The following is an 11,677-nucleotide window of genomic DNA, read 5'->3' on the forward strand; positions in this document are numbered from 1 at the left end:
CTATCATTATTCTGAATCCTTTCTCTGGAAGGTTGCCTATCTCCACTTCACTTAGTTGTCTTTCTGGGGTTTTATCTTGTTCCTTCGTCTGGTGCATAGTCCTCTGCCTTTTCTTCTTGTCTGTCTTTCTGTGAATGTGGTTTTCCTTCCACAGGCTGCAGGATTGTAGTTCTTCTTGCTTCTGCTGTCTGCCCTGTGGTGGATGAGGCTATGTAAGAGGCTTGGGCAAGCTTCCTGGTGGGAGGGACTGGTGGTGGGTAGAGCTGGCTGTTGCTCTGGTGGGCAGATCTCAGTAAAACTTTAACCTGCTTGTCTGCTGATGGGTAGAGCTGGGTTCCTTCCCTGTTGGTTGTTTGGCCTGAGGCAATCCAACACTGGAGCACTAAGCGTTCTCCAGGCTGTGAGTCCCCCACCAGCGGTTATGGGATTTGATTTTACTGTGATTGCGCCCCTCCTACCGTCTCGTTGTGGCGTCTCCTTTGTGTTTGGATGTGGGGTATTGTTTTGGTGAGTTCCAGTGTCTTCCTGTCGGTTATTGTCCAGCAGCTCGTTGTGATTCTGGTGTTCTCACAAGAGGGACTGAGAGCGTGTCCTTCTACTCCGCCGTCTTGGTTCAGGGCCTTGATGTTGCTTGATTTCAATAGTGTTAGATCAATGACATTACAACTCGGGTTAATGGTCACCAAGTTGGTGAAAAAAAAAATCAATCTCCTATGAAAAATGTATCATAACCTTATAATGTTTAATAATCAAGTATAGTTTTCTGCAAAAATTCTGTTCAGTATAAGGTTCTATAATAGACTTTCCTAGTTCAGGTCCTGGGGCCCCGGCTTTAAGGACAAATTTTTAAATTAATGCAAAAAATCCATGATGAACAAAACACCAAAACTGCAAATAAGAACCAATGCATGCAGAGCCGTATTGGAACCTGAGCCAGAAGGAAAAATGTGGATGAAAACTCACCAACAAAGTCTTCAGAAGCTTCTTCTTTGCCTGTCTCAGTTTCAGTAAAGAGAATGATCGTGCTTGACAATTTCTCCTGATCAAGTGATGACCTTAAGTAGTTTTTAATTAACCTAAAAAATAAAAGGATAAAGAATTCTGTTTGGGTGTAAATAAAATATTCATACTTAAGTAATTTTGTAAGCAGGTAATACACCTGCTTTTCAGTTTTTCAGCACTTTTTAAACTACTTGAATGTTCTGGAAAAAATAATCGTTTAAAAAACCCACAAAATTTTGTGCATAAGGCACTCTTTTTTTTTTCCACATGAAAAATCATGACATTGACTCTCAAAGACAGTAGTTAATGCTTCATGGAATAGTTAAAGTAAATCTTTTCCTAGAAAGAGAAAATTCTTTGTCTTTTAAGTAGCTTAATAAAAAAACTTGATAAAATCCAAATTAAATTAAATTTTATCTTAATGAATAAGCAAATAGTTACTAACCTTCCTTCTTTATTAAAAAAAAAAAGCTTTGCATTTTAAAAGTGCTCGTGTCAACTGCTTTTTATCGTCTCAAGTGATTAGAAACTTGTGGGAAATTGTTTTAATCTTAATTTTGACCAAGGCTAAACCAAAGCTATTTGCAGCCTGTGACAATCCAATTTCATGTCACCAAGAAGATAGGAAACTGCTTTGGCGTCAGAGTTCCTATTCCAAAACCCCCTCTAGGGGGCAGCAGCCTCAACTGTTTACCAAGCTTGGAACCTGACTGTTCATCTATAAGATGCTTTGGACTCCAGGACACCGGTGGGAAAAGTTCCTCATTTTTCAGATTGGTGGGACTGAAAACTAGGGCTATCACCCTGTTCTTTCAGAGCCTGTAACATTAAGCTCGAATCTATGATCACACTTACCATGATGTTCTTCTGAGTCATGCATTATGGCAGTCAGAAATTTAAATCCAAAATGTTGGGGTGTGAATTAATCTCCACCTCTGATTGGTTGTGCGGTCTACAGCTTGTCCGTTCAGCTAAAAAACATGTGGAAAGGGTGTGAAATCGGCCTCTTTGCTGGAATATTTGGTGTTGACACCACTCTCGGGAGGCACTGTGGTCCCTTACCTTGCGGGTTTGGTTCTGAGCCTTCTGTTGCAATGTGGGCACAGAGCAAGTTTGAGAAGCTTTCTTAGAGGAGGCTGAGGGAAGGAAACTGTCTCATATCAGTGCCTGTGTTTGTTTGAGCATCGTCTCACAAGGACTCAGGCAGTTTGCGTTTTGTTTCGTCAGTATTGAGGTAGGTATTTTGGATGGACACTCGGTACCCGTTGCATCCTGCACTGTGGCTGGAAAACGGCCTTTCGGGCTCCCTGTTGCTAGGAGTATGGATGTGCATTAGGTTCTGCATTTGGGGGAAGAGGCTATCCTCCCGAAGCTTCTGCTCTTTCTACTGGCAAGCATGATTGGAGGGAGGACGGGGTGGGGTTTTCTTTGCTTTGTTTTGTTTTGGTGCATCTGTGGCCAGTACACATTCACTGATTTCACAAGTGTCCCGAGGCAGTCATGGGGCACATAAGCGGCTTCCTGACGCTTGACTGTGGGTGTCCTGGCTCCGCCCTCTGCTGAATGTGGACGAGGTAGGGCCTCCCCCTCGTGGGCCGGGTCCATGGATTGCTCTAGAAGTCTTGGCTCCTGTCTGCTACTCCTTCCCTTGCAATGCTCTCGGAGGCATCCAATTCCCTGCATGAAACCCCTTTCTGCCTGAAATAACTAGGGCAGTTTCTGTTGTGTTTTTGTTTGTTTGTTTGTTTGTTTTGCGGTACGCGGGCCTCTCACTGTTGCGGCCTCTCCCGTTGCGGAGCACAAGCTCCGGACGCGCAGGCTCAGCGGCCATGGCTCACGGGCCCAGCCGCTCCGCGGCATGTGGGATCTTCCCGGACCGGGGCACGAACCCGCGTCCCCTGCATCGGCAGGCAGACTCTCAACCACTGCGCCACCAGGGAAGCCCTAAGTTTATGCCTTTTGACCCTCCCCGCTCATCTGAGAAGTAATTCTTGACCACCACTCATTGCTCCTCCCAGAGACAGAAGCATTTCTCAGGCTGTGGGAAGGAAGACCATGAACCTACATGACTGGGAACGAAGGGACAGAGGTGCCAGGGGCAGAGACCAGTGTGCCACTTTAGTCTCTACCACCTGGGACCACAGGGGACCTGAGGCTGCCATGCAGCCCGCCCATCCTCCATCAGGTGCCAGCATCAGCTGTCATGTGAGCCTTCCTCACCCCAGAGTCTGCTGAGGATCTCCTGTTGACAGCAGGCACAATTTTGCTTGTTGACCATTCCGTAGGCATCATCCCCACCCATGTCCAGAAACGTTGCCCAGTGCTAACCCCTTACCTTGGAAGTATCAATGTCACAAGACGAGCACACTCCCAGAGAGCCAGACACTAGGACAACATGAGGTGTAGGAGGACGGGGATAGAAAAAAATCCTTGTACCAGAATTTGGATGGTACCTCAAGAAGCCAGTTTTCCATCTCCTATGATTTGGGGTGTCAGTACCCTTGTCCATCCCACTAATTATTAGGGTTCCCAGGATATCATGCGTTAAAAGATAATTCTCCCAAAAGGTAAAATCATGACCGTCATACAGAAAAAAAAATGAATGCATGTTACAGATTGTATTCTATTCTACTCACTAATCAGTGAGGGAACCAGACAGATATTATAACCAGTTCCAAAGAGAATCCAAAGAACACATTTATAGATCAGAAAGCTTGAAATGAATGCTCTTTTCAGGGGATGGGAGGTCAGCCGGAACTGTATCAGGTGATTTTCCATGATAGAATTTCTATCCCTGGTAGGATTTGCTATGAGAATTATTTTTGCAATGCTTCCAATTAGCTACAACTTAGAGAGTTGTAAAATAGTTCAAGGAGAGACTCAACCAGATAATCTAGAGGATGTCCTTCTAGACGAATAATAGTATTTCACTGGAGCATAAAGGTTTTTTTTCTGCATGTGGAGACTAGACAGCTACTATTAAATAAATTAATCTATATAAAGTGTTTAGAATAGATTTAAATTCACTTTTCTGTAATAAAATTGCTGAAAGCCATGCAGGCACTCAGGAACTAATGAACAAAGTGAATATGAAATAATGAGCAAGTGAATGAATGAATGGTCAGCCCCCTTGATCTCCTGCCTGGAAGTTCATATTGACTTCCAGGTGACCAGTTAGTTGTTCCCAAGACTAATGAATCTGTCTCTAAGAGACTGAGACTTCCACGTGTACAAGCAGAGACTAGGAATTTAGAGGAAGAATAAAACACACGTTTACCGGAAATATTGAGACTAGCGAACAATCTGGTTATTTTCTGAAGCCCCTTCACCTGTGTTGTCAGTGTTTGCTGATCCGTGGTCCTCAACCAAGTAGCGAAATGAACAACTGAAAAAATGTTCCAGAGCGGTATATACCTCACATCTTCTTTATCCATTCATATGTTGGTGGACACTTAGGTGGCTTCCACATCTTGGCAATTGTAAATAGTGCTGCTGTGAACAGTGGGGTACACGTATCTTTTCGAATTAGTGTTTTCGTATTTTTCAGATATATGCCCAGGAGTGAGATCACTGGATCAGATGGCGACTCTATTTTTAGTTTTTTGAAAAACCTCCATACTGTTTTCCACAGTGGCTGCACCAACTTACATGCTCACTAACAATGTACGAGGGTTCCCTTTTCTCCACACCCTCACCAAAGTTTGTTATTTGTGTTCTTTTTGATAATACCCATTCTGACAGGTGTGAGGTGACATCTCATTGTGGGGTTGACTTGCTTTTCCCTGATGATTCGTGACGTTGAGCCTCTCTTCATGTGCCGTGAGTCTTGATTGATGGATACACTCAAGAAACTACCCTAACAAAAAAGACATGGAAGGACATTTCCATCACCCCAAAGAGTTCTCTTGCATCCCTTCTCCATCACCCACTCCCAATCTGTTTTCTCTCACTATAGATTAGATTTGCCTTTTCTAGGTTTTTATATACGTGGAATCATAAAATATGTACCCTCTTGTTGGTCTGATATCTTGCGCTCAGAATAAGGTTTTGTGCTTAATCCATGTTGGTATGAGTAACTTCTCTGTCTCTTTTTAAATCTGTCCTGAAGCAGACAACCTTGTCATGACTTGTCTCCTTATTTATGAGGTCGCTTGAAGGTATAACTCAATGGGCCACACGTTAATTGTCATCGCATTCCTGCTGCCGGCAGCATCCCTTGGCCAGGCTCAAGAACTAGAAAGCTATTGGAATACACGATCTGCATAAAAACTTCTTGACTGGGACCTAACGTCCACATCATATGGTCTATTACTTCAGAAAGTGTATTCCAGGGGCAGGGAATCCAGCAGTCTTTCTAATTCCTTCACATTTTATTGCAGGGCTGAACCAACCATAAAATAGATGGACAGATGTAGGGAAAACAAAATCCTCTATTTTACAAGGTAACGACATTATTTCACCTCACGTCAACGTCTAGAGTTGATCAATTGTCCTGGCATTTCTAAACTTAGACATCTCCCCACCCCGGTCCCAGAGATGAAGCGTTTCATAAAAGATGATAAGTGTCCACAGCCCTACCTGTTTCATCTCCTAAATGACTCCCTATTCATTTATCTCTCAGATGGCTTATTTAATGTAAGATGTATTTTCAAGGCTCAGGCTGTGAATGACAGACACCTAGAGGCCAACCTGCTTGAAGTGAGTTATCAAAGGTGTAGAGGGATTGATATGAAATCCCCACTTCTCATCAGATGAGGTTAGGCTTCAGGCCACAGACTCCTAAATTAACTCAGACCAGAAGTATTTATAGAGAGCCAATTATACGCAAGGCACTGGGCTAAATGCTGTGATCACAAAGATGCACTGCCCTTGAAGAACTACAGAGATGCGTGTTGGTTGGGACGCTGTGGCCTGCATGTGACAGATGATACAAACCATCTTCTCAAATTAGTCTGTAAGTTCAACGGAATCCCAATGAAAAGCCCAGTTCAAGGGAACGGGGCACAGGATGGGATCATTTGTGAGGTGCCCATGCAGCATCTTCATGGCCTAGGTGCTGTCATATCTCAGCTAGCTACCACCATGGCCAAAACTGCTGTTACCACGACGGGTTAGACTGAAAAACAAGACAAAAACAAAAGCTTTCCTCAGGGAAAACTTTGTGTTATCAGAGTCAGATACCTCTTTATCATCAGGGCAGTATGTCCAACGTAGATGCCACCAGCCCCGTGGCCACTGAGCCCTGGAAACCTGGCTGGTCCCGACAGAGATGTGCCGTGAACAAAAAACCAAGGCTCGGATTTGGACGACTTGGTCCAAAAACAAAGATGGCAAAATGTCTCTAATAATTTTGTATATTGATTATGTGTTGGAATCCTAATGTCAGGGATATACTGGCTTAAATAAAATGTGCAGTGAAGAGTAATTTCATCTGTTTCTCTTGTTTAAAGGTGGCGGCTGCTGGAAATTTTAAAACTGCATATGTCGCTCACATTACATTTCTTCTGGACAAAGCTGATAGAGAACAGAGAGCCCGCATAGGGGGACAGGCTGACTAGAGTTCAGATTCTATGTTCATTGTAGTCTAAGTGTGTGGTCTAGGGTACGTTGTGTAACATCTCTGAGCTCTACTCTTATCATCTGTAACAGGTATTGTTTCAACCATCACAGGATTGCAGTGTTGATGAAGTGAAACTCGTTCTAAGAGCCTGGAACCATGTAACTATGTGCTCAATAGAGATAGCGGACATCCTGGATGTAACAATAGCAGGGTGTGCTGTCTCTTTATCGATACCTGGGTGGTGATTACATTTTTTTTTAGTTTGTGCTGCATCTTTGTGCTTTCAGGAGGGCTATTCGCCTAGAAGGTCTGGATGGATGGGTGAAGGAACGAGCTGGGTGAATTCAGAAAACCTGGTGGTAGCAATTCCCTTGCGGGACACGGGGTGGCAGCATTGCACCACAGCTGCTGCCTCTCTGGGTTCCTGGGGCCTGCGGACCCCTTCACGGATGCCTGGTTTATGAACCTGACAACCTCTGCCTTCTTTCCCCAGCTCCTTCACTTTGAGCTGACCTAGGAGTGACCTTGTCAAGACACCATCGTCTTCCTTCCCTCCTCCACGTCTTCCCCAGGTCTGCTGCTTCCCAGCCCCAGCCCAAAGCAGCTTACTTCAGGCTCTGAAGAACCAAAGACACGAAGACCATTTGTCCGGGTCTAGAAGGCTCTGATGACCTGTATCCTTCCCAGTCCCATGCAAAGGAAGACTGAGGTTTCTGTTGAGGACTTCACACTGTGAATCCTGGTCCAGCCTTGCGTCCCTCACCCCAATCCCACTGCAAAGAGTCCAGTGACCCTGCTGGTTAACCTTCACGCGGTTCACACCACACCCGTTCCAAGGAGCCCACAATGCCGTGAGGCGAGTCGTGATGGTTACTTCGATGTGTCAGCCTTGCTGGGCTATGGTGCCTGGTTGTTTGGTCAAACGCTAGTCTCCATGTGCAGGTATTTTGTGGATGTGGTTAACAGTTACGCAGTTGACTTTAAGTCAAGGAGATGACCCTCCATCCTCTGGGTGGGCCTCACCTAGTCAGTCGAAGGCCTTATGAGCAAAAACTGAGGTTTCCCAGGGAAGAAGAAACTCTGCCTCAAAACTGTAACATAGAAATTCTGAGTTTCCATCCTGCTGGCCTGCCCGATAGATTTTGGTCTTTATCTCTATCTCTTTGGTATCCTATATATAATTTATGCATTATAGCCTATGTATCCCATATATAATATATAGTATATATGGGTATTCTATTTGTAACAGATGTACGTGTACTTTATATATGTTTTTATCTGTGTATATGTATCTATATAGATATCGCCTATTAGTTCCATGTCTCTGGAGATCCCCGCCTGACACGGACATACTGTCACATTCCCAAGGGGATGCCTGAGGCTTGAGGACACAGAGCTTTGAGCCATTACCACTTTTCTTGCTTATGGCAGAAACACCTTCGTGGTTTTGTAACAAGATGTGTCAGTTTTAAGCACACCTGCATGGAGAAGATTTTTGCAGAAGTTTAGAATTTTTAAAAATAAATTGCTCATGTACTGTTAGAGACTGAAGGAAAAGTCGCTTGTGCTTGGACCACTGGTGTGTGTAGTTGGGGAAGAGGTAGCACCTTGATGGGCTATGGCCATACTCACCCCTGTAACAGGCAGGCCCCTATGGCTTCCCATAGCCGGAGTTTGCTTTGTAACTCACAGCAATGGGACCAAGGGTGGCCCTGGACAGCAGGCCCCTGAGGGAAGGTGGAGGAGAAACAGTCCCCAGACGTGCTGGCCTACTTCACTGGCAAGACCATGGTGTCAGAGGCTAGCGGGGAGGAGTGGTAGCCGGCTGGGCTCATACTGGAAGGGGAAGGAGAGATTTTAACATCTAGCCATTTCTGCCTCACCATCTACCCAGGGCTATCATATTTCTCTTCCTGAATCAGCTCCCGTGACACCGCGACCACAAACATCCTGCAGCGGGACTCTGCTTTCATTACTGTGTTCACTGCCATGGGAGCCAGATTCCCCTAATAGAACAGTCCTTAAAAATCAGATGGGGGTGGACACAGGGGGAGGTGTCGGAAGTGAGGAAGGGAGAGTCTCTTCCTTTTTTTTTTTTCTTTCTATGCTTCTGGACTGTTTGGAATTTTTACCAGCATTTCTTCAATAAGTAAATAGCACCAATTTTGAAGAACTGGGAGGTGACGTCTTTCATCTCTTGGATCAATGCTTTGTTGATATGTTTTCTTTTCTTTTTTGCATTTTATATTGGAGTATATTTGATTTACAGTGTTGTGTTAGTTTCAGGTGTACGGCAAAGTGATTCAGTTATACATATACCTGTATCTATTCTTTTCTTGGATTCTTTTCCCATATGGGTTATTACAGAGTACTGAGTAGAATTCCCTGTGCTATACAGTAGGTCTTTGTTGATTATCTATATTATATATAGTAGTGTGTATCTGTTAATCCCAAACTCCTAATTTTTCCCTCCCCCAACCTTTTCCCTTTGGTAACCATAAGTTTGTTTTAGAAGTCTGTGAGCCTGTTTCTGTTTTGTAAATAAGTTCATTGTATTTCAAAAAGTCTATAAGCAATAAATGTTGGAGAGGGTGTGGAGAGAAGGGAGCCCTCCTACACTGTTGGTGGGAATGTAAGCTGGTGCAGCCACTATGGAGAACAGTATGGAGTTTCCTTAAAAAGCTAAAAATAGAGCTACCATATGACCCAGCAATCCCACTCCTGGGCATAAATCTGGAGAAAACATAATTCGAAAAGATACATGCACCCCAATATTCATTGCAGCACTGTTTACAATAGCCACGACATGGAAGCAACATAAATGTCCATCAACAGAGGGATGGATAAGGAAGATGTGGTACACATATAATACAATGAATTTTCCTTTTTTTTTTTTTTGGTGTCTTGGGAGAAGTAAGTATATTTTGCCTACAGGAGGAACAGGAATCACAGGGACCAGAGGGAGGACAGTGCTATATTGTCTTATTAATCACCAGTGATAAACGATACCTCTCTGTATCCATGCCCTTGGGTAATCCTCCACTATATTGACTGGGCTTGTTTGTGTGACTTGCTTTGGTCAAGGTGATGAAAGACAGATCTTGAAAGTAGTTGCACTTTGGGGCTTTTGCCCTTTTTTTTCTTTTTCTTTCTTTTTTTTTTTTTAACATCTTTATTGGAGTATAATTGCTTTACAATGGTGTGTTAGTTTCTGCTTTATAACAAAGTAAATCAGTTATACATACACATATGTTCCCATATCTCTTCCCTCTTGCATCTCCCTCCATCCCACCCTCCCTATTCCACCCCTCTATGTGGTCACAAAGCTCCGAGCTGATCTCCCTGTGCCATGCGGCTGCTTCTCACTAGCTATCTATTTTATGTTTGGTAGTGTATATATGTCCATGCCTCTCTCTCACTTTGTCCCAGCTTACCCTTCTCCCTCCCCGTATCCTCAAGTCCATTCTCTAGTAGGTCTGTGTCTTTATTCCCATCTTGCCCCTAGGTTCTTCAGAACATTGTGGGTTTTTTTATTCCATATACGTGTGTTAGCATACGGTATTTGTTTTGCTCCTTCTGACTTACTTCACTCTGTATGACAGACTCTAGGTCCACCCACCTCACTACAAATAACTCAATTTCATTTCTTTTTATGGCTGAGTAATATTCCATTGTATATACGTGCCACATCTTCTTTATCCATTCTTCTGTTGATGGACACTTAGGTTGCTTCCATGTCCTCTCTATTGTAAATAGAGCTGCAGTGAACATTGTGGTACATGACTCTTTTTGAATTACGGTTTGCTCAGGGTATATGCCCAGTAGTGGGATTGCTGGGTCATGTGGTAGTAGATCACATTGATTGATAGAGTGAAATATTATTCAGCCATGAAAAAGAATGAAAATGACATTTGTAGCAACATGGATGGACCTAGACATTATCATACTAAGTCAGTCAGATGGGGAAAGAAAAGTATCATATGCTATTTTTATTTCCTTTGTTTTTAATTGGAGTAGAGTTGGTTTACAAATGCTGTGTTAGTTTCAGGTGTACAGGTAGTTGAGATAGTTCCCTGTGCTATACAGTAGGTCCTTGTTGTTTATCTATTTTGTATATAGTCGTGTGTATCTGTTAATCCCAAACTCCTAATTTATCCCTCCCCCACCTTTCCCCTTTGGTAACCATAAGTTTGTTTTCTATGTCTGTGGGTCTGATTGATATGTTTTCAATCCTGTAAAATAAATGATTTTATAGAAGAAGCAAAAAATCAAATCAAGTGGGTGATCTATTTAAAGAAATGATACTGGAGGGGCTTTCTATAGTTCTAGGAGCTGATGGAGTCATTATATAAAGTTTATAGAGATGATCTACTTCATTTAAATGATGTTCAGGAGAAAAAAAGTCTTCATTTTCTCTTGCCTCACCACTTGATCATTGGTCTTCATGACCACTCTTTTTTTTTCCCCACCCTTTCCTGTGACTTGGAGGGTCCAGATCAACCGTGAGTTTCCTGTGGCTTGTTTGCGTCACCTTTCCTTTTTTCCATTTAAAAGAAAATGATTGGCTGGTGTCCTTTTATTTTTTTTGGGGGGGTAGGGAGATGAATATTGGTTTGCAGCCCTTTTCTGCAAAGCCCTATTTATCACACACAGATGCAGGAAGTTAAATTTTGATGATGTGTTTAGCTGGGAAGGAGGGTGTAGGAGATGATCTCCTTCCCACAAAAAGGGAGAAAATGAAGCATTATTACCTCAAGAAAGGGATCTGATTGGGCTGTCTTTGGAATTCAAATGCTGCTGCCACGTTATCTGCAGGCCGGTGTGCAGGAGGGCGGGGGGACGGAGGGTGAGATGCTCAGACCGCAGCTTCTGCCAGAGAGGGTCTGCACGCTTCCTCCCCCCCTTAGAAATAAATCCCAGTCAGCAGCCCGAGTGCACCAATGCAGGGCGGGGGCCAGACGGACACCAGGGGGGAACGTGGGGCTGGCGAGTGTCCCCAGCCCAGAGGGGACAAGATGGAAGCCCAGGATGCTTCCCTGCGCCGGGGGTGGAGTATGTGACCCCCGGTCCTCTCTGTATCCATCAATGAATTGTTCTTGACTCTTCTACTTTCGA

This window comes from Neophocaena asiaeorientalis, unplaced genomic scaffold, assembly GCF_003031525.2.
Source record: "Neophocaena asiaeorientalis asiaeorientalis breed wild unplaced genomic scaffold, Neophocaena_asiaeorientalis_V1.1 scaffold77, whole genome shotgun sequence".
NCBI lineage: Eukaryota > Metazoa > Chordata > Mammalia > Artiodactyla > Phocoenidae > Neophocaena > Neophocaena asiaeorientalis.